The sequence below is a fragment of the Stegostoma tigrinum genome, unplaced genomic scaffold, assembly GCF_030684315.1.
Source record: "Stegostoma tigrinum isolate sSteTig4 unplaced genomic scaffold, sSteTig4.hap1 scaffold_116, whole genome shotgun sequence".
In the NCBI taxonomy this organism is placed as follows: Eukaryota; Metazoa; Chordata; class Chondrichthyes; order Orectolobiformes; family Stegostomatidae; genus Stegostoma; species Stegostoma tigrinum.
In genome coordinates, this window is record NW_026728066.1 from 655,537 (window position 1) to 676,106 (window position 20,570).

The following is a 20,570-nucleotide window of genomic DNA, read 5'->3' on the forward strand; positions in this document are numbered from 1 at the left end:
ATAGTTGGGCGGACAGGTGACGTTGAGGAAGTGGGGAGGCTGCAGAAAGACTTAGACAGGCTCGGACAGTGGGCACACAAATGGCAGATGGAACACCACGTGGGAATGTGTGAGATTTATGCATTTTGGAACGCAGAATTATATGCATACACTACATTCTGAAAGATTTTGTGAAATCAAAGGTATTTTGGAGTCCTCGTCCTCTCATATGTTTCATCTGCAGGTTCAATTTGTGGTGGGAAAAGTAAATGCAATGTTTGCATTCATTTCAACAAGGCTAGAATGCAAGAGCAGAGACGTACTGCTGAGGCTTTATAAAGGCTCTGGTCATCTGCATCTGGAATATTGTGAGCTGTTTGGGCACTGTATCTATGGAAGGATGTGCTGATATTGGATGAGGTCCAGAATGATCCTGGGAGTTACAGCATGTCATATGAGGAACAGTTGAGGACTCTGCGTTTGTACCCAGTGGAATTTAGATAGATAAGGGGAGGGGTCTGATTGAAACTGGCAGAATACCAAGAGGTTGGGATACAGTGAACATGTAGAACATATTTCCACTAGTCAGATAGACCATGGTTCCAGGACACAGTCTCAGATTGAAGGGATGACACTTTAGAGCTGAGATTGGGAGGAAATTCCTCAGCTAGACGTTGGTCAATCTATGGAACATTTGCCCCAGAAGGTTGTGCAGGCCACATTATTTAAGGCAGAGATAATTCGGTTCTTGATTAAAAGCAGAACACGTGTTAAGGGAGCAAGCAGGTTAATCGGGATTACAAACATATCAGCAATGATTGAATGTTGGAGGTGATTCGATGGGCTGGTTGTCCGAAATATATTGCTTTCTCTTATGTCTTAATGAGCATTCCATCTATTATTCACTGTCGAATTGTCAGCTTCTGACCTGCTCTTGTACACTTGTATATTCATTTCAATTCGATCTCACATTCTGGTCAATGCTAAGCCCTATGATACAGATAGTGGGAAGATTCAGTGTCGGCCAGCAGTCCAATAATGTGTTGAATGCACCTGCCATCAGTGAGTCCCATTTGCCAGCAGCACATTGTCTGTACGAAGATTGTCATTTCCAGTCTTTTTTTTCAAAGGATCAATCCTGTGGTGCCAGTGCCATTGAATTCAACACCATCGGTGACATTTATCACAGCCTTCAGCAAGAATAAATTATGCAATATTTGAAACCTGTCTAATTATAGGAAAGTCTAAACTGAAGAAATTGAATCTTTACTTGCATAGTGTTCAGAATAAGAAACACTTTTTTTTTCTGTTTGTTTTCAAATCAGGCAATTTGTCACATCAAGGTGTTGAACTTGTAATAACTTGCAATGATAAGTTCTATTCTGTTCTCATTTCTTGTGCTGCTCTGTTCTTGTTTTATTATTTATATTATACTGTAATTCCATTCTTCATTAAGTCCTGATTGAAATGTTCTCCGGTGAATATCCTCCACCCGGCTTAAATTACATTTAATCTATTTGAACAGACATTTTGAGGCAGCTGCAGAAGAGAAGAACAGGAAGAGATAACGGCTGATTGTACACCGTGTCCACCATTCGACCAACTTTTCTCTCCAGCCATCTAAAGTTTTTATTGTAGGTCAGAGAACCTCAGAATTATTACGGCACAGTTAGAGGCCATTCAGCCCATTGCGGTCCATGAGCTGTTCAACTGCACAATTTGGAGACAGAGAGTGTGTATGAAGGTGGACTGAAAGAGAGATAAACAGAGAGAAAGAAAGTGAAGGGCGATAAACTGAGTGAGAAGAGAAAGGGGAGCAACAGACAGAATGAGAATGAAAGGGGTGCTAGAAGAGGTGGAAGTTAAATAAATCAGAAGCCAGAATGAGGGGAGATAGACTGGGACGGAACAAATATCATTGTCCTTTCTTCGAATCTCAACAGCTGTGTCCTCCGATTCTCTGTATTCTGTATATTCTCCAAATTCGCAATCATTTTGGTCAACCCACAGCAGGAGGAATGCAACGATTCAAGAAGGCAGCTCCCCACCACCTTCTCAAGGGCAACTAGGGATGGGCAAGAAATGCTGGCCAGCCAGCAAGGCTCACATCCCACAAATAAATAGAAAAAAAAAATCACACTTTGAGTAAGTATCATTTATTAGAATTCACATGCAGTCCCTTGACATCGATAACATCAATGGCACAACTCTCATCTTCACTCTCTGATTCTGGAACAACAACCTGAATTGTGTTTGTCAGGTACAGTTCTCTGTTAACATATCCACACCATCTGTCTGTTATTTTATGCACATCTTCCCCTCAGATTAGACAATATTCAATAGGTGCAGGAGTAGGCCATTCGGCCCTTCGAGCCAGCACCACCATTCATTATGATCATGGCTGATCATCCACAATCAGTATCCTAATAGACAATAGACAATAGGTGCCGGAGTAGGCCATTCGGCCCTACATTATGGACAATAAAAGTTTTACTGATAGTGTCATGACTGATCAGTCTTTACAGGATGGATGTAACCATTTATGAACAGATAAGCATGTTTATGTTCCAACAATCCTTTGGCATTAATCTCATATCCAAAGCAGGTTGAATGATTGAGCACAATTGGTTGACTATCTCTAACATTCCTCCTCTCAGTTATGCTCACACGGCCCATCCAAAATGTCTAAAAGTTAAATGTTATTTGGAATTTGAATCAATCAAGAAAAGGGTTAATTGAAGCTGTTTGTTCAGTGTTTGCGATTATTGTCAGTCTCTGTGGATCCTAAACGTGTCACTGGAGGGTTTGCCTGTTCTATGAATAAGGGACTCCTTTCAATGTGTTATCCCACTGCATGCACAGGAACATCGCCTACAGCACCCACAGGGATCAGCAGCTCCAGGGAGAGGCAGAGTGGAGACTGGAGCCTGAGAACAATAGGCTGGAATATTCCAACAATGGACAGGAGTTTATCCGATGGTCTTTACTGGCTTTCTCAGCCTTGGATATCATTAGCATTGCGGATTTATGATGTACTGATGGTTATTCAAGCTGGTTACTATCCCATCCTTGCTATAGTTGGTGTTCCCGGTAAGTCGCTTTGTCTCTTAAACCAGTTTGAACTGACTTGCGGCTCATGATGTATAAATTTTGGAAAGGTGGAATTCAACATTTTCCGTTCCAATCAAAAGTTCCACTCTTTACAAATTATAGCCAGCTGGTTACTATTTAAAGGTTACTCACCAATATGTGAGGAGGGACTGGATTGTTCTCAAATTCCATGACCCTTTTTTGCTCCCTGCACAGATTTGCGTCTTCATATCCTCGCCACTCACTGATCTTCCCCATTACCGCCATCATGTTTTCGCAGTGTCTTCCTCAGCCTCAGTGCAACTTTGTAAAAAGCCATCATTTGTGCCTTTATTAAATCCGGATACAACTTCAAGTCCCTTCTAACTATGTTTCTGTTGCAAAATAATGATGCCTGAGATGTTTAACTTGTTCTTGGCACAGAATCTATCAGACGGGAAGACAGTGCCTTGTGCTCAAGTCATTGACTCATCATCTAGAGGCACAGAATAAAAGCCTGTTGGTATTTCATAAAGGAAGTTGGCGACATTTAAGTGAAACCATGATCTTTGTTGTTTAATAAAAAACCCAAGCAAATGTCCTTTGGAGAATGTAATGCGTCACCCTTCCCTGGGTATGTGACTTCCATGTGACTGCACACCCACAGCAAACTGTTTTATTCGTTCTTGTTATGTGGAACAGCTGAACCAGCCACTCAGTTCAGGACAGGTATAACATGCTGGCATAACCAGGGCTGCATACATCACATGAAAGTAGAACAAAAGTAAAAATAACTCCCTTCCGGTGCCTGTTTACCATATTCCTACAACTCATTTCCATTCAGGCATGTGGCAATTCCCTATTTCAAGTGCATTCTCTCTCACTGAGTCTCTCCCTGAGAGTGATGGTCATCTCCACAGGCACCTCTGGTGCTGGCTTTATTAATGCTGACTTACATACGCAAGGAGCTTTTACATTCCATATCAGCTACAATGCATAGAGAAGGAATGGCCTTATCCGCCACAGGAAATAAACAGATAGGTTTTTGCAAAGATCTGTAGCTTGGATTGTGGATGAGGTTGTTGGCTTGCTCGCCAAGCAGACTTGCTTTTGTTCAGGTGTTTTGGCTCTAGGACCAACCATGCACGTCTACTTTTGGCTTGAGCTCCTATGGCTACCTTGCCAAAATTAAATTGATAGCCTTCATTGTCGGAATATACAGACATTAAGGAGAGTTCATCGTGCCGTTTTGCTGCTGACTGATGTTCAAAAAGTCTGATGGCTAGCTTCCTTCCTGTCTGTCTGATGCATTCATTGCCTGGTATTTTGTAAACCATGTTCGTTCTGCATGTTGTGGGAATAGGGTCTTTAACCCTTGTCGGAGAGTGGCTTTGCGTTTGTGGGATACCATGATTCCTTGTGCTCTTCAGAGTCTTGTTGTCAATTCTGATATGCTCTTGATGTAGGGCAGTGTGGCCGGTATGTTAGGTCGTACTGTGTCCTCCCGTTGTTGTCTGTTTTGTAGATGGATAAGTAAGGATAACAAAATATTATGAAAAACCTGTGAGTGTTACTGAGGCAGCATTTTCGGAATTTTGGACAGATTTTCTCTCTTTTATAAGGAATTATATCCTTGCCACAGAGAGAATGGAGCTTCACCAGGCTAATCACTGGTATGATGGTACCATGAGGAGTGAGTGAAGATTAATCTGTAGCACTGTGAGAAAATGAAAGATGATTACATTTAAACTTGAGGGTTGTGGTCTATCTATATGTTCTAAACAGACACCAATAAAGTGATAAATTCCATGACTCACTTTTTTTATTTTCTCAAGATGCATGATTTTGGATAGTTTAATTGCCTCTGAGGATGTTTCTCCAATCCCACCCCCACTCTCCAAGTATATATAGAGAGAGAGAGATAGAGAGAGAGGGAGTGAGAGAGAGGGAGAGAGAGAGAGAGGTGTCAAGACTTTGAATAAAGTCTCACCACATTAATGTGCAGCTGGTGTGTGACCCTGCAGTGAGTGCTCCGTTATCTGCAATCCCAGCAACAACCACAATACCTTCGTTCTAAATCAGTTAACGATTCCCACCAGCTTCTGATCTCTATGGAGAACACGGATCGTTTGTAACGAACCTGGCTGGCTGAATGGAGTGGTCCTGTACTCTGTAACAGCCGTGAGGGGTGATTTGAGAGAACAAGGCATCAGTTAGGGGCAGCAGTTGTTTGCTCATGGCTGATCAGATTGTGTCTGACCATCTGAATGTGTCTAACGGTCCCTTTCCTATTTTTTTCCCAATTGACTGTCCAGTCCAGCAATGATCAGCCGAGTTCAGCCATGAATATCTCCAATAACCGAGGCTTCCCTGCTTCCTGTGGATGAGGGTACCACAGATAGCACAACAATAAAGATGAAGGGACATCCTTATTTCAATGGAGGTCTGTTACGTTAAAGATGTGTTCACCTAACATCAAACCACCAACTCTTTTGAGACACAAGGACACAATAATTAGACTAACCAGAAACCATTTGGCTCTCAAAACCTGACTCACATTACCACTGACTCTTTCCAATCAAATATGCATCAAACTCAGCCTTCACTGCTCTCTTGGAAAGAGAATATCAGATAGCGTAACACCATGGAAACATAAAAAAGGAGCAGAATTAGGCCATTTGGCCAATCGGATCTGATATGCTGTTCAATAATGTCTTACATATTTCTCAGCATTATTCTCCTGCCTTCCCTTGTAACCCTTGATCCCCTTATTACTGAAAAACCATCTATTTCTGTCTTCAAGATACTGGTGTCTCTGTACCTCTGTCTGTACCTGTGCATGTATCTCTTTGCGCATGTGTCTGTGTACTTGTGTCTATGGTTATCCGTCTATGAATCAGCCTGTGTGGTTCTGTGTGTGTTTATATCTATTTGCGCTTGATTGTATCTGTGTGTGTGTGTGTGTGTGTGTGTGTGTGTGTGTGTGTGTGTGTGTGTGTGTGTGTGTGTGTGTGTGTGTGTGTAACTATGTTTATCTCCGTAAATGTGTTGTGTGTGTTAGTATATTGGGGTGTTTACCAATGTTTCTGTGTATTTTTGTATCTGCATCTCTGTGCAATGAGATATCTATATTGGAGATGAGACAACTGATGTCAGAAATGACAGTGGGTTTAAGGTGAGAATTGCCGTTAATTGAACAAAACTTCTCAGTTGGTGGAGCTTCGATCTTTCAGAATCTCCACACGAATCGTTCTGGTCATCTCCAGCCTGTGCCAGGGTCCACTCAACAATGGGAGTTGGGGGTGGGAGGGGTAAGAGAATGGATTTCGGGCACTGTACCATATGGCTTAGCTTTTACTGTCTTATTACAGGCTGTTTCTCCTCGAATGAGGGAAGGGACAGTTGTGAGTGAGGGTGAAAGAATGGCACTGGTGTAAGAGATAGTGTAGGCTGGGTGAAATGATGAGGTGTCCAGAGTGAGTCAGTCCACAGTGTTGACTCCATGCGTTTTATTTTTTGCAGGGATGTTGCTGAGGTGACAGAGAGTGTGAGGCAATAAAGGCTTTGCATTCAGTAGTGGGAGTGGTAAGAGTTTGAGCCTCGCTTGGTGATAGAGTGTGAACCTTGTTCGGAGTTAGTTGCTATAACAGATATAGAATGGGTGTGAAGGAGCAGAAAGAATACAGTGGCACTTATACTGGCAGTAATGGAATGGTTACAGATACTCGTCCTATATTTCTGAATGTTTCATCAGATCATCTCAGCATCAAGGTGGCCCCCACTGAATGTCTTGTCCAAGTCCATCACTAATAGCACCACAGGCCACCCCCTCAGATTCCACTGAATCAGTTTGGGTGGAGCTTACAAACAGCAAGAAGAAGCAAACATTAACATATTTTATAACTGAACCAAAACTGCAGGACAAATTTTGTACAACTTATGCTTTGAAGAATAGATACGCAAGTGTTGTGGAATCTGAAGAAATAATGGATTATCTCAAGTTGCATGTAAATTCCGTGAAGTAAGTGACTGCTAACGATATGAAAAAATAAAATCCACACGTGTATATGAGGTAGGTTGAAGAGAATGTTGTGAAACAAACCAGAGACCAAGTAATTTTGACTTTAGTGTTGTGCAGTCAGAAACGCTAATTAATAACTTTGGTCTGAAGGAGCTTTTGAGGAATAGTGACAACAATATCCTGCATATTACATGACATTAACATTGAATTTTTAAATGTTACTGTCAAACATCATGGAATCCATGAGTCTAGATTGCCAGGTTAGCTGTAATGAATTGGGAAAGTTCAAGATAAAATTTAGTGGCAGGCAGGTAATCATTGTTATTTCTAGAAATATTCAGTCAGAGTCATAGAGATATACAGAATGGAAAGAGACCCTTTGATCCAACTCATCCATGCTGTCCAGATATCCTGAATAAATCTAGCCCCTTTGCCAGCAATTTGGTTCATACCTCTCTCAAACGTTCCTATTCATATGTCCAACTTGATGCCTTTCAAATGTTGTAATTGTACCACCTTCCACCACTTCCTCTGGCGGCTCATTCCATCCACACATCACCCAGTTGCCCTGCAGGTCGCATTTAAATCTTTCCCCTCTCGTGTTACCCTTTGCCCTCTAGTTTTGGATTCCCCCCACCCTAGGGAAAAGACCTTGATTCTTTACCCAGATTTACCATAATGTTACAAACCTCTATAAGGTCACCCCTCAATGACAATTGTTTATTTTATTGTGTAGGGACTGCAGCAATTTTTCCACACAGCTCCCACTGCCAAAAATATCATTAATCGTTAACATTATCTGTACTGGTGGGACTGTTAAAGGGACAAAAGTAAACCAGGCTAGCAAGAAATTTCCCCTCCTGTTCAATACATGTCTGGGGAAAATTGAGAACCCGATTGAGGGGGCAGACTAGATTTATTGCTGCAGCTGCAATTTTTGACAGTGCAGCATTCTACTCAAGTGTTAGTCTATGTTCTGTTCTCATCTTTTAGTTGCTCAAGAATCAGTATCAATGACAATACGACCTCAGCCTCATTATCTGACAACAAATGTCCCTAATGGTGTATTGCAGAGCTCAGAAACACCTCAACAGCCGGCTACACAACACAGGAGGCCATGCAATCTTTCTCGGCTGCTACACAGGAACAGGGAGCCCTGGGTTCTAAAATTAAATACAGAGCAGAAATAACTACCTAGTTGTATATTGGAAAGCTGTATCCAATGGAATTCCTCAGGGACCAGTGTAAGGTCATCAACAATTTACAATAAGATTTACGATTTTGGAGGGAATGGTGAGAGCACGAGACAGGGGGCAGCCAGGAAGGCAATATTCTGCATTTAAAAACTTACCTCGTGAGTCGGCGGCCTCCTGATCCGAGTGGCGGGGGTGGTGAGAGTGCCAGCCGGGAAGTGAACTATTATATTTGGGCATTGTCCTGTATCAATGGTTTAGATAAGCACAACAAAATGTACTCTAACCATATTTGTCAGTGATGCTAAGATTAGCAGGAAATTAAGCTATCAGGAGGAGGTAGAGAGAATGTAAGTGGATAAGCAATGGACAATTTGGCAGATGAAATATGATGTTGGTAATTGTGAACCTGTGAGACTTTCAGGAAGAACAAAAGGCTATATGTTACATGAATGGAGGGAGATTATGGGACCTAGTGATACTGTGTGTGCCAGAGGGTTCTCTCTGAAACTTTCAGACATTGGAAGCATTGGTCTACCATCCTGATGGCTACTCCCTGATGGTCCGAGTTGCCTCATTACTCTCAGTACACACGAAATATTTTTATGTGGTTGGTTGGTGGTGAGCAGTCGTGAGGAGGAGAGTGTTTTGGAGTGTGTATCAAGGGCGTGGCCTTTATCCAAGATACCATCCTATATTTCTACATGAAGATCTTAAAACAATGGGAATGGCTGCCTGCTTCTGAATGAAGAGGCTGTGGGTGCTGCCAGGACAGTGGGTCTTCACCACCATGATGTAGTGTGTATGGTCACACTGCAATGTTAATGGAGTGAGGGTTTGAAGGGTTCAATCACAAGAAAGAAAACATTAAATGTAGGTATTTTCAGATCAGCTGAAATGGTTAGTTATATCCCATTCTCTATTCCACTCCCAGAACCAGCCCGGACACTTTTCTCTGTTCCATCACAGGATGTGGGCTTCACTGGCTGAGCCAACAGTCATTCCATCCCTCATTGCCCAGACGGTAGTTAGAGCCTGTGACATTATTGGGTGTGTGGGGACACATTTAGGCCAGAGCAGTGAAGGATGGCAGTTTCCTTCCCTACAAGATATGAGTGAACCAGATCGGTTTTCCTGACAATTGCCAATGGTTTAACCTTCACCATTCAACTTTTAATTCCATACTTTTTTTGAATTCAAATTCCAACATCTCACTTGGCAGGAGTTGAACTCAGAGACCCAGAGAATTACGTGCATTTTTGGATTAATAACCAAATAATAACCAAAGTCATTCAGATATACAAGAATGAGAGGTATGAACAGTGTCAAAAGAAAGGAGCTGCTCCTTTCAGTAAAAGGACCAAGAAAGAGGCAGCACACTTTTAAATTGAAGCGTTTGAGAGTTAAAGAAAATTTAAGGGTTGTTTTCACCCAGAGAGTGCTGGGGTCTAGAATGCACTTTCTGAGAGGAGTTGTCACGGGTAACCTCACAACCCATGAAACAGTATTTGGATGAGCGCTTGAAGTGTCATAATATTCAGGACTACGGGCCTCGTTTAGGAAAGTGGTACTAATGGGCATGCTTCTGTGATTGTATGGTTGTGGATGTTCAACCATTGAGCAGCATAGGGCAAGAATTGTTGGGTTTCTGGAGTCTATAATAACAAAGGCTATAAGAATGAACTGCAATTGCTTCCAAAAGGATACCCGTAGGGAACACATGAGAAAACATTCTGAAACCAGACAGTGGAGAATAAATAACAAGGAAATGGCAGAAGTATGACATAACTCCTTCAGTTTTTGATTAACAGAAGAAAAGATAAAAAGATAACCTTCTGAGCAATACTAGGAAATCTGAGTGTGGTGAGAAATAGAAGTAGAATGAAATTAGCAAATAAACTAATTTAGAGAAATTATTGCGACCGGTTTTAATGGGCACAGACAAAGCCAATGTTGGTTTATGATCTGGGATTCGTATTTGACAAACCAACCTGGAGATAAATTTTGGAGATGGAATAGATGCAATGCATTTGGAGTTTTGGAAAGGTTTTTGATACATTCCCAAGCCCAATGTGTAAAGTAAAACACATGGGATTGGGCCAAATATATGGTGCCATAATGGGGAAGCTGACAGGAAACAGTAAGCAAGAATAAATGGATGCTTTTTTGTTGGATTGAAAGTTTTGTGGTGTAAATTAGAGATTCCAGATATTCACAAAACATATCAAAAGTTTGGTTGAGGGAATCAAATGCAATTTTTCCAAGTCTGCTGACAGTACAAAACTGGGGCTGTGAGTGGTGCGTAGGATGTAAAGGTTCTCCAAGGCAATTGAGACAAGTGGAATGACTGGGTAAACATCTGGCAGATGAAGAGCAATGAGGATGTATGTGACATTGTGCACTTTTGCGGGAAGTAATAGAACAACAGCACAATATTTGAAGAGGGATTGTTTGAAAAATATTGATCTATAAAGGGACTTGTACTCCCTGTCTTTTGTGTTATTCTGTGCAGACTCCAAAATCTATGCAGGGCGGTAACGTCTGAAGCTAGCTACCATACGATTTCCACCCCAGCCAGCTAAGATTGTCCTTTCTGGGCTCTAGGTGCTGTTCAACCCTCAGAACGAATGCAACAAACTACAATGATGTGTTTGAAGCAAAGCTGACTTATTTTACATTTCGCTCGGATACTAAACTCTAGCTTAATTTTAGGGTTATAGCCATCATCAGAAACAAACTGCAAATGTCAGAACAAAAGTAACAGAAAATTACAGCGCAGAGCAAGGCCTTTTTTAATTCATTTGTGTGATGTGCGTATTGTTGGCTGGCCAGCAGCATTCACCCTTGGCCCATCATGTGTGTGTTGGCTGGAATAGAACGAGCCAGGCTTTACAGATTTCTGGCCTCATCATTGAGATCAACAATATCAGACTGTGAACTCTGCCCCAATTTGTTTACATTTCTTGTTTCAATTTGTGTCTGGGTCCACTGCACACCTGGCTCCAGGCACATCTTTTGTTTATTTGTTTCTTTTCCAGCCCTAACTCCACTCCCTGCCGCCTTGAAGAACCAATAACATTTCTGCAATTTCATCTCTCCTGCCTTCCCCCCGTGACATGTGCCTTTTGCCCTTGTCTCACCCCACCTTGCTCAGAATCTGTTACATTTCTGGTCCCAGGCCTCTGTCAACTCACTGTGCTGCTGGGTCAGAGTTTTAAATTCTCTTCCTCCAGAGAGAATCTGAAATCGTTGTTGGTGCAGTTTTCCCCAGATTTTACTTTTGGAAACAAAAACCATGAAATTGTTTCAGAGTTGATTTTTTTTAGCATTAATCCACAATTTCGCCTCTTTCGAGCTAAACAGTGATGCTCCCACAGTCAAAAAATGCAAGTGAGGTGGATTTGCCGCACTAAATTGTCCGCGAGTGTGCAGGTTCGGTGGTTGGGTTCGCTGCGGTAAATGTGGGGTTTATGGGAGTAGGATGGGATAGAGAGCTAGCACAGACTGGATGCACTGAATGGCCTCCTTCTGCACTGTCAGGATCCTGTGATCTTAACCATTTGTGATCATGGTCACACTTTCCTCATGACAGGCCACACATCACCATGTTCATTCAGCTCAAGCTTTCATGCTGCCTTTGTGTTTTGAGAAGCTCTGTTGTTGGAATGAGAGCTTTCTTTGATGTGGCCTCTCCTCGTTCTTCTGCCCACGTCCCAGTTTCCTGCGTTAATTCCAGCTTTCTCTAATTTTCCCAAATGGGGTTTTTTGAAGAGCTCAAAAGGCGAGTGGATGGCAATTGAAAAATTAAAGAGTCAGAATGAAAGAGGAAGTGGAAATAATAAACAGGTTTGGTAGATCCCAGGGGAGTGAGGAAGGGTCACAGATGCTTCCAGACCTGCTGAGCTATTCCTGCAACTTTGTTTTTGTTCCAGGGGAATGAGACTCCAGGATCCTTCTGTTGTGACTGTTCTCACAGTATTTTTTTTAGCTAATGTGTGGGATGTGGGTGTCCCTGGCTGGGCCAGCAATTCTTGCCCATCTGTAGTTGCCCTTGAGAAGGTGGTGGTGAGCTGCCTTCCTGAACTGCTGCAGTCCTCCTGATGTGTGGTGATCCGCAATGCTATTAGGGAGGGAATTCCAGGATTTGGACCAAGCGACAGCGAAGGAATGGTGATACATTTCCAAGTCAGGATGGTGAGTGACTTGGAGGGGAACGAGGGGGTGGTGATCTTCCCATATATCTGCTGCCCTTGTTCTTCCACATGGAAGTGGTTACGTGTTTGGAAGGTGCTGCCTGAGGATCTTTGGTGAATTTCTGCAGTCGAGACAACATTCTCTGATGAGAGTCAAACCCAGGCAGTCAAAGACGGGGCACTGAATAGCCACAGATGGAGTTCAAACACAGGAGATTTGCTCAGCCAGTAATAGCACATAGTGTAACAGTCAGGGATGTGAAGTGAAGAGTGAGGGGACATAATGCCACATGCTGCAGATGGAAAACTTTTATCGGAACAGGAGTAGACCATTCGGCCCCTCAAGCTTGTTCTGTCATTCAATTAGATCATTGCCTGATCTGTGGCTTAACTTTCAATTCCCAAAACCGACCAAACCTATCAACGAGGCTCCTCTGAAACAGACAAGGTGAGTATTGATTAAAAAATTGCAAAAATAATTGCAAATGCAGAGAAATCATAAACAAAAACAGAAGTTGCTGGAAAAATTCAGCAGGCCCGGCAGCATCTATGAAAGAAATCCGAGTTACCCTTTCAGGTCCAGTGACCTTTTGAGTGACCAGATACAGTTGACCATTCCCTCTTTCCTGTAACACCCTCCGGAACAGGTGATGGTGTGAGGGCCATGAGGTTGTCAATAACAACTGAGAAAACAGCAGTGCACGCTGAATCAGAGAGAAAAACGAAACATTTTGGTCTTTCGCTTTTAAATCAATTGCACCAATTTATTCACTATTGTTCCAGAAACGGGACAAGAGACCAGAAAATCAACTCAATGCCATTGGGTCTGGGAACCATTGTTATTCTGACCTCCATGTGAATCCATGTTATAACCATTAGTTTGATTCTGAACCATCCTCTGGGCAGTTAGAACGGATGATAAAAGTTAGCTGAGCTTCTGATGCCATGATCCCATGAACAAACAAAAGAAATGTCCAATTACTGAAGTTACTTGTGAACCCACTGGTGTTTCTTCAAGCTATATGTCTGAGTGAATTTTCTCCCATACACAGAGTAGGTGAATGACCTCTCCCCAGTGTGTATTTGCTGATGTACAGTGAGGGCTGATGATGCCCTGAACCCAGCCCCACAGTGACAGCACCTGTGAGCACGTTGGCAGTACAAAAGTCTACTTGAGCTTTTATTGCGCTTCCTACAATCTGCACATTTAAAGGGTCTCTCATCAGAGTGAACCTGTTGAGGTTTCAACAGGCTGGATGACCGGGAGAAATCCTTCCCACACCTGGAGCAGGTGAATGGTCTCTCCCCAGTGTGGACCCATTGGTGCGTCAGCAGGCAGAATGGCTGAATGAATTCCTTGCAACTCCCACAGCAGGGAAACAGCCCCTTTCCAGTGTGAAACCGCTGTGAATGCCTTCTCACACATCCAGCAAGTCAACAGTTTCTTCCTGATATGATTGCGCCGATGTGCTTGCAGCTTGGATGGGGAATTGTAACACCTCTCACAGTCCTCACGGATCCACAGTTGGATGAAGGAAAATCCCAAAGCATTCTATATTTATGTGAGGAACAAGAGGATGGTGAGAGTAACAGTGGTGCCTACCAGGGATAGTGGGAGGGAACTTGCGCTCAGAGTCAGACATGGTAGGGGAGGTCCTTGATGAATACTTTGCTTCAGTACTCACCAGTAAGAGGGGCCTTAACATTTGTGAGGATAGCATGGAAAAGACAGATACGCTCAAACAGGTTGATGTTAGGAAGGAGGATGAAGTGAGGGAAAGAATCCTTTGCCTTTGGTGATGACTTTTGTGTCCTCACTGCCTACTGGAGTAATACCAAATGATTGGAGGGTGGCAAATGTTATTCCCTTGTTCAAGAAAGGGAATAGGGATAATCCTGGGAATTACAGAAGAGTCAGTCATTCTGTGGTGGGCAAATTAGTGGAGAGGATTCTGAGACACAGTATTTATGATTATTTGGACAAGCAAAATTTGATTAGAAATAGTCAGTGTGGCTTTGTGAGGGGCAGATCATGCCTCAGAAGCCTTACTGAATTCTTTGAGGATGTGGCAAATGACATTGATGAAGATCAAGCAATGGATGTGGTGCATATGGATTTTAGAGGAACATTTGATTTGGTTCCCCAAGGTAGGCTCACTTAGAAAGCTAGGAGACATGGGATTCATGGAAATTTGGTTGTCTGTATACAGAATGGAAGCCAGAGGGTTATAATAGATGGAAATTATTCAGCCTGAAGCTCGGCGATCAGTGGTGTTCTGAAAGAATCTGTTCTGGGAACCCCACTCTTTGTGGTCTTCATAAATGACTTGGATGAGGAAGTGGAAAGCTGGGTTAGTAAGTTTGATGATGACACGAAGTTTGGTGGCATGGTGGGTGGTGTGGAGGGCTGTTGGAGTTTGTAATAGGTCATTGACAAGATGAAAGGCTGGGCAAAGAAGTGGCAGATGGAATTCAACCTGGAAAAGTGTGAAGTCATTCATTTTGAAAGGTTGACTTTAAATACAGAATTTAGGGTTAACCTAATGTTCTTGCTAATGTGGGGAAACAGAGGGATCTTGGGGTCCACATCGTTAGACTCGTCAAAGTCCCTACCCAAATTAATAGTGTTGTTGAGAAGGTGTATGGTGTGTTGGCTTTCATTGGCAAGGGAATTGAGTTTAAAAGCCGCAAGGATATACTGCAGAGATAATGGGAACTGCAGATGCTGGAGAATTCCAAGATAATAAAATGTGAGGCTGGATGAACACAGCAGGCCAAGCAGCATCTCAGGAGCACAAAAGCTGACGTTTCGGGCCTAGGCCCTTCATCAGAGAGGGGGATGGGGAGAGGGAACTGGAATAAAAAATTTTTATTCCAGTTCCCTCTCCCCATCCCCCTCTCTGATGAAGGGTCTAGGCCCGAAACGTCAGCTTTTGTGCTCCTGAGATGCTGCTTGGCCTGCTGTGTTCATCCAGCCTCACAGGATATACTGCAGTTGCTTAAAACACTCGTTAGACGACACTTGGAATATTGTGTTCAGTTCTGATCGCCTCATTATAGGAAGGATGCGAAAGCTTCCGTGTGGGTGCAGAGGAGATTTACCAGGATGCTGCCTGAACTGGAGGGCAGGTCTTATGAGGAAAGGTTGAGGGAGCTCGGGCTTTTCTCTTTGGAGAAAAGAAGGATGAGCTGTGACTTGATATAGGTAAATAAGATGATGGGAGACATAGATAGAATGGATACCCAGAGACCTTTTCCCAGAGCATAAGTGACTATTGTGAGGGGGCATACTTTTAAGGTGATTGGAGGAAGGCATTGTGGCGATGTCAGAGGTAGGTTCTTTACACAGAGAGTGGTGGGTGCATGGAATGCTCTGCCGGTGGTGGTATTCAAGTCAGATACATTTGGGACATGTAACCAAGTCTTGGACAGTTGCGAGGATGATCGTAAAATATAGAGTAAGCAGCGTAGTTTGATCTTAGAGTAGGATAATATTTTGGCACAACATTGTGGGCTGAAGAGCCTGTGCTGTACACTTCTGTGTTCTATGTGTTCAATTCAGCTAGCCTGCATACGTTTAGACCATGGGAAGAAATTGAAGCACTGAGACGCAGACATGGTGAGAATGTGCAAACTCCATGCTGACACCAGCTGAAGCTGAAATCAAAGCTGTGTCCGTTTTGCTGAAAGGCCCCAAAAATGCTTGGGTCGGGTCCAGTAGGAAATTGAACCCTGGTCTCCCTCGTGAAAGGTGGGGAGAGTGACCACAATGCTAATGAGGGCATCAGGTGCAAATGCCCCTTAAGCCCTTTACATGTGCACCAATCACATACAATCGCTTCAGTATCCAAATTCTACTTCTATTGCTTCGTCCATAATCGTCAATGCCACAGAATCACAAATTCACATCTGAATGCTTCTTAAAGTCATAAGGATCTCTGCCTCGAGGACACTTGCAAGCAGTGGCTTCCAGATTCCAAACATCCACTGGCTAAAAGCATTTTTATGTAAATTTACTCAAAACTTCCTTCCTCTTCCGTTAAACCTATGGTCCCCGGTGATTGATCCCTCCCTCAAGGGGAAGCGTTTACATAGTCTATCCTCATTATTTTGTACATCTCCTCTGCTCTGAGGAAAACGACCACAGTCTGTTCGATCTCGCTTCATAACGGAAACTCTTCAGCTGAGACAATATCCTGGTAAATCTCTTCGGCACAGTTTCTGGTGCTACCACATCCCACAATAATGTGAATTAATGAACTGCGCACAATACTCTCGCTATAGCAAAATGAACAAATACAATGAATGTGCAGAGAGCCACAGAAACTGGTCTTTTCCGATGCAGTCCATGTTGCTCATTATTGCCATGGGTCATTTTCCTAGGCCTGATGTTCCAATAATCACTGGTCCATGTTAGTAAAAGCTGCTCCATGAGTCTTGATCTGACCGTCCCAGTATCTAAATATTTCATCTGGCTTAGCGTTCCTGGTGGTGAGACAGGCCACGTTCACTCAGCAACACAGACTGCAACAAAACAGAATGAACAATGTCAATGTGAAAATGGATGTTAGATTGTGCAGTGCCTCAGTGAAGCGGAAGGTGGGACGTCAACGAGAGTTAGTGATTGTGGGAGGGAGAAAATTCTCTAAGTGGTGGGTTTGAATTCTGACACATCAAATGCAGATATGTGAGAGAGCCAGGATTGGGAGATGATTGTCACCACCTCAAAGAATATTTTCACGTAAAAATGTTTGATACTTGCTGCATTTCTGTGGCCCATGGCACAAGGATTAAAAAGAAATACAGCAAGCACCCACTGCCATGACTCAGATTCGAGCCGAAGTTGCTGCGGCCACAACACAGAGTACTAACCACAATACGATCACGGCACCACATGAGTTCACTGGTGTGCAACAAGCAATAACTACAGTGGCAGAGGATATGTTAGGAACAGCACCAGATCGACAACTGGAATTCTTTCCAAGCAGTGCGCTGTATTGCGGGGATTCACAGAGGGCTGGCATCGGTAATTACGGTGCTACCAGAGACTGTGGAGATTCCATCAATGATTATATTGAAGACTGAGATTGATAGATTTCTACGAAATATCAAAGACTCAGTGTATTGTGCTGGCTCTTGTTGAAATGTACCTTTCAATAGTAATCTAGTTTAACATTGGATATTTCATCAGCTCCTTCACACAAGGAAGTAACCATTGCTGCATACAACCATATAATCCCAGTTCCTGGGCCCAGAACCAGGGAAACTCAGTGACCCAGCCGCGAAGATATAACCGGAAATGGGGATGGCAATGAGCGTGCAGCCATACGCTGTGAAAATAGATGACGGGATAGTCTGTGCATTATGAGGCAAGACAATGTGACAAAATCGAGATAGAGCCACGGGGATGATGTGCAGAAGGATGACCGATACAGTGGTGAATCAGACAGTGACCAGGGGGATACAGATAGAAGTGATGCAATTGATGAGCGTGCAGTCCTTCTATGGCCATAGAGGCGCGTGAAATGCCGAGTCTGTGAGCTCCAACCTCACCCGGTGCAGCATCTATTGACATGGAGCAGGGATTATTGGGACCTCAAGCTGCATGAAAAGATACACAACAATTTTAATCTGAGGCAAAATAGTTTTTGGAAGCACAGTTATTTGTGGATTGAGTGAGGATCTGTCCATGATAATGTCACAATTATAATGACAATGTTGCAAATATTCAACCCATCAAGAGAGAAATCTGTGCTGGGAGAAATAGAGGTAACATTTTTGCTATCTTACTCTTGTCATATGGCTGACCCTGCACTGGGTTGAATTTTGGGAAGGGCTTTTTTTCGCTCATTTCATTGTATTCAATTTCATGCAAACATGCACAGGTCACTGAAGTCATCTAAACTTCCGAAAAATATCGGTAATATATGATGTTGTGATTAGGCTCGAGTTTACCTCAGGTTATGGAGGAAGAGCAGGAAAGCGGAGTTGACATTTATCAGATCAGCAGTGATCTCATTGACTGGCTGAGCAGACTCGATCGGGTGAATTGTCGCTTCCTGCCGACATATGGCAGTGAAACTCACTGCGTCACAAAGGGGAGACAATTGAATTGAAGTGGCGACTGTGATTATCTTTGCTGGTTGTTTACCTTGTGAATGTTCCCCTTACTGCTGATGTCCCTGCTAACAACACAACACAAAGGTGAGTAGCCTGACTGAGCAGTGACGGCTAAGGCACCTTTCCCCTCTTTAAGCGGCTGGAATATGGACCCTGATGTTCTCGGGGACAGGAACTGACATTGAAAGGATTGCAGACAGAGCTGCACCGCCTTTGCGTTGTCACCATCAGGAAAAATAAAACTTGATTCCCTGACCGGGAATCGAACCCGGGCTGCGGCGGTGAAAGCGCCGAATCCTAACCACTAGACCACCAGGGATATAGGCGGACGAGTGTGCATCGTTTCTTAATGGTACAACTTCTGGCTTTTTTTTTCTTTCTACGACAGTTGTTTCTCCTGCAAAATGACTGAATCATCGTGTTTTACAGCACAGAAAGAGGCTCAACATCCCAGTTTCTAGCCTTTGCCCATAGCCTTGTGCACTACGAGACGATGGACTGGCTGTTTGAGATGTTCACGTTCTCTTGGGGAACTGGGCCGCATGTTCACCCTCAGAAGGTAACACACAGACACATTTCCCAGAAGATGACAAAGGCCTCAGCAGAGACCAACCCCCAGAAAGTAGGATTTCATCCATTTGGGTTCTATAGTCCCATTTCACACTTCAAAACCAGAATCTGATTACAGCAAAGAAATAAAGCATTCAGCCGCTCCCCTCTCTGTGTTTGTTCCCCATTGTTTCCTTGTCAACCTGCAGTTTATAATACCTCACCTCACTGCTGGCCTGTGGGGGAAATGACACTGGCATAATTTCAGACAATATTGAAAGTCCTCTTTTAGATGTTGGATGCCACAGTTGTACAAACATTCTCATCTCCTCCAGTTAGAAGTAAACTCATGACTGGTGCTTTACAAGACCATTGCTTTCAATACTGCACTACAGAGCGAAGGCTGTGCCCTGTAAGGTAGGGTTTCATGCATTAGAAACTGCAATGTAATAGATGGCAGGGTAGTCTGTGCATTATAAACCAAGACAATGTGACAAAACCGTGATGGAGCTGAAGGAATCATGTGCAGAAGGATGAGAGACACAATGCTGAATCAGGCAGTGACCAGGGTGATAGAGATATACCTCTTCCCTTGCAGTCTGCTGATTAGGATTCAGTGCCTTCACTGCCATTGCATGTTCATGGTTATTATTTGCAATAGTAACTATGAAATATTGACTGATCTTTGAAGCAGAATTATGTCATAGAAAAGGCGGTATCAGTTCAATCTACATTACAGTTCTACATCGGCAATGTCAGCTACAATTGCCTGACGTGCAATTTGTTTCAGACAAGAACAAGGGGGAGGTTGGGAAAAGTGAAGGGCAATGGTGGTTTGTGAGAGGTGACTGTGGGCCTAATGGAGCCAGGCTCAGTGTGGGTGCTGAAGACTGGCTTTTCCTGTTTACCCTGGTATACAGATCGCTCTGGAGCCGCCAAGGTGTGTCAGGATGGCTGAGTGGTCTAAGGTGCCAGACTCAAAGAATAGACTCCTTCCACTGTAAAGCCGGGTGTTCTCGTCTCCACCTGGAGGCGTGGGTTCAAATCCCACTTCTGACAATGACTGCCTCTTTGTAAATATCACTGAAGTTCAGTGTCCCGATGGGATCTACCTGTTTTAAAGGAAAATTTGCTCCGGTCAGATTTGCAGCTTTATATTAACATAATGCAGTTTTGGAGGAGAAGGAGACAGCTCAGCCCATCAAGTCTGCTCCGCTATTAAATGAGCGGAAAATCCTGACTTGATAATCCTGAACTGCACTTTCTTGGATTTCCCGACACCCATTGATACCCTTGTTGCTAAAAATCTTTCAACCTCAGCCTTAAATGTACTTTGTGGGCCAGCTCTGACAATCCTCTTCTGTAAAAGAATCCACTGATTCACAACCATCTGAGAGAATAAACTTCACCTCGACTCTGCCTTAAATGTGCGACCTCCATTCTGAT

At 43.3% G+C, this 20,570-nt stretch overlaps 2 non-coding genes across 2 annotated transcripts; one reads left to right on the plus strand and one right to left on the minus strand.

The window, feature by feature from the left end:
• Window positions 1-18,822: 18,822 nt before the first annotated feature.
• On the minus strand, window positions 18,823-18,894 carry trnae-uuc (transfer RNA glutamic acid (anticodon UUC)). The gene has a single exon. It is a non-coding gene; the product is annotated as a tRNA-Glu (tRNA).
• A 1,174-nt stretch (window positions 18,895-20,068) lies between these two features.
• trnal-caa (transfer RNA leucine (anticodon CAA)) lies at window positions 20,069-20,183 on the plus strand. The gene is made up of 2 exons: window positions 20,069-20,106; window positions 20,149-20,183. It is a non-coding gene; the product is annotated as a tRNA-Leu (tRNA).
• The last annotated feature ends 387 nt before the right edge of the window (window positions 20,184-20,570 follow it).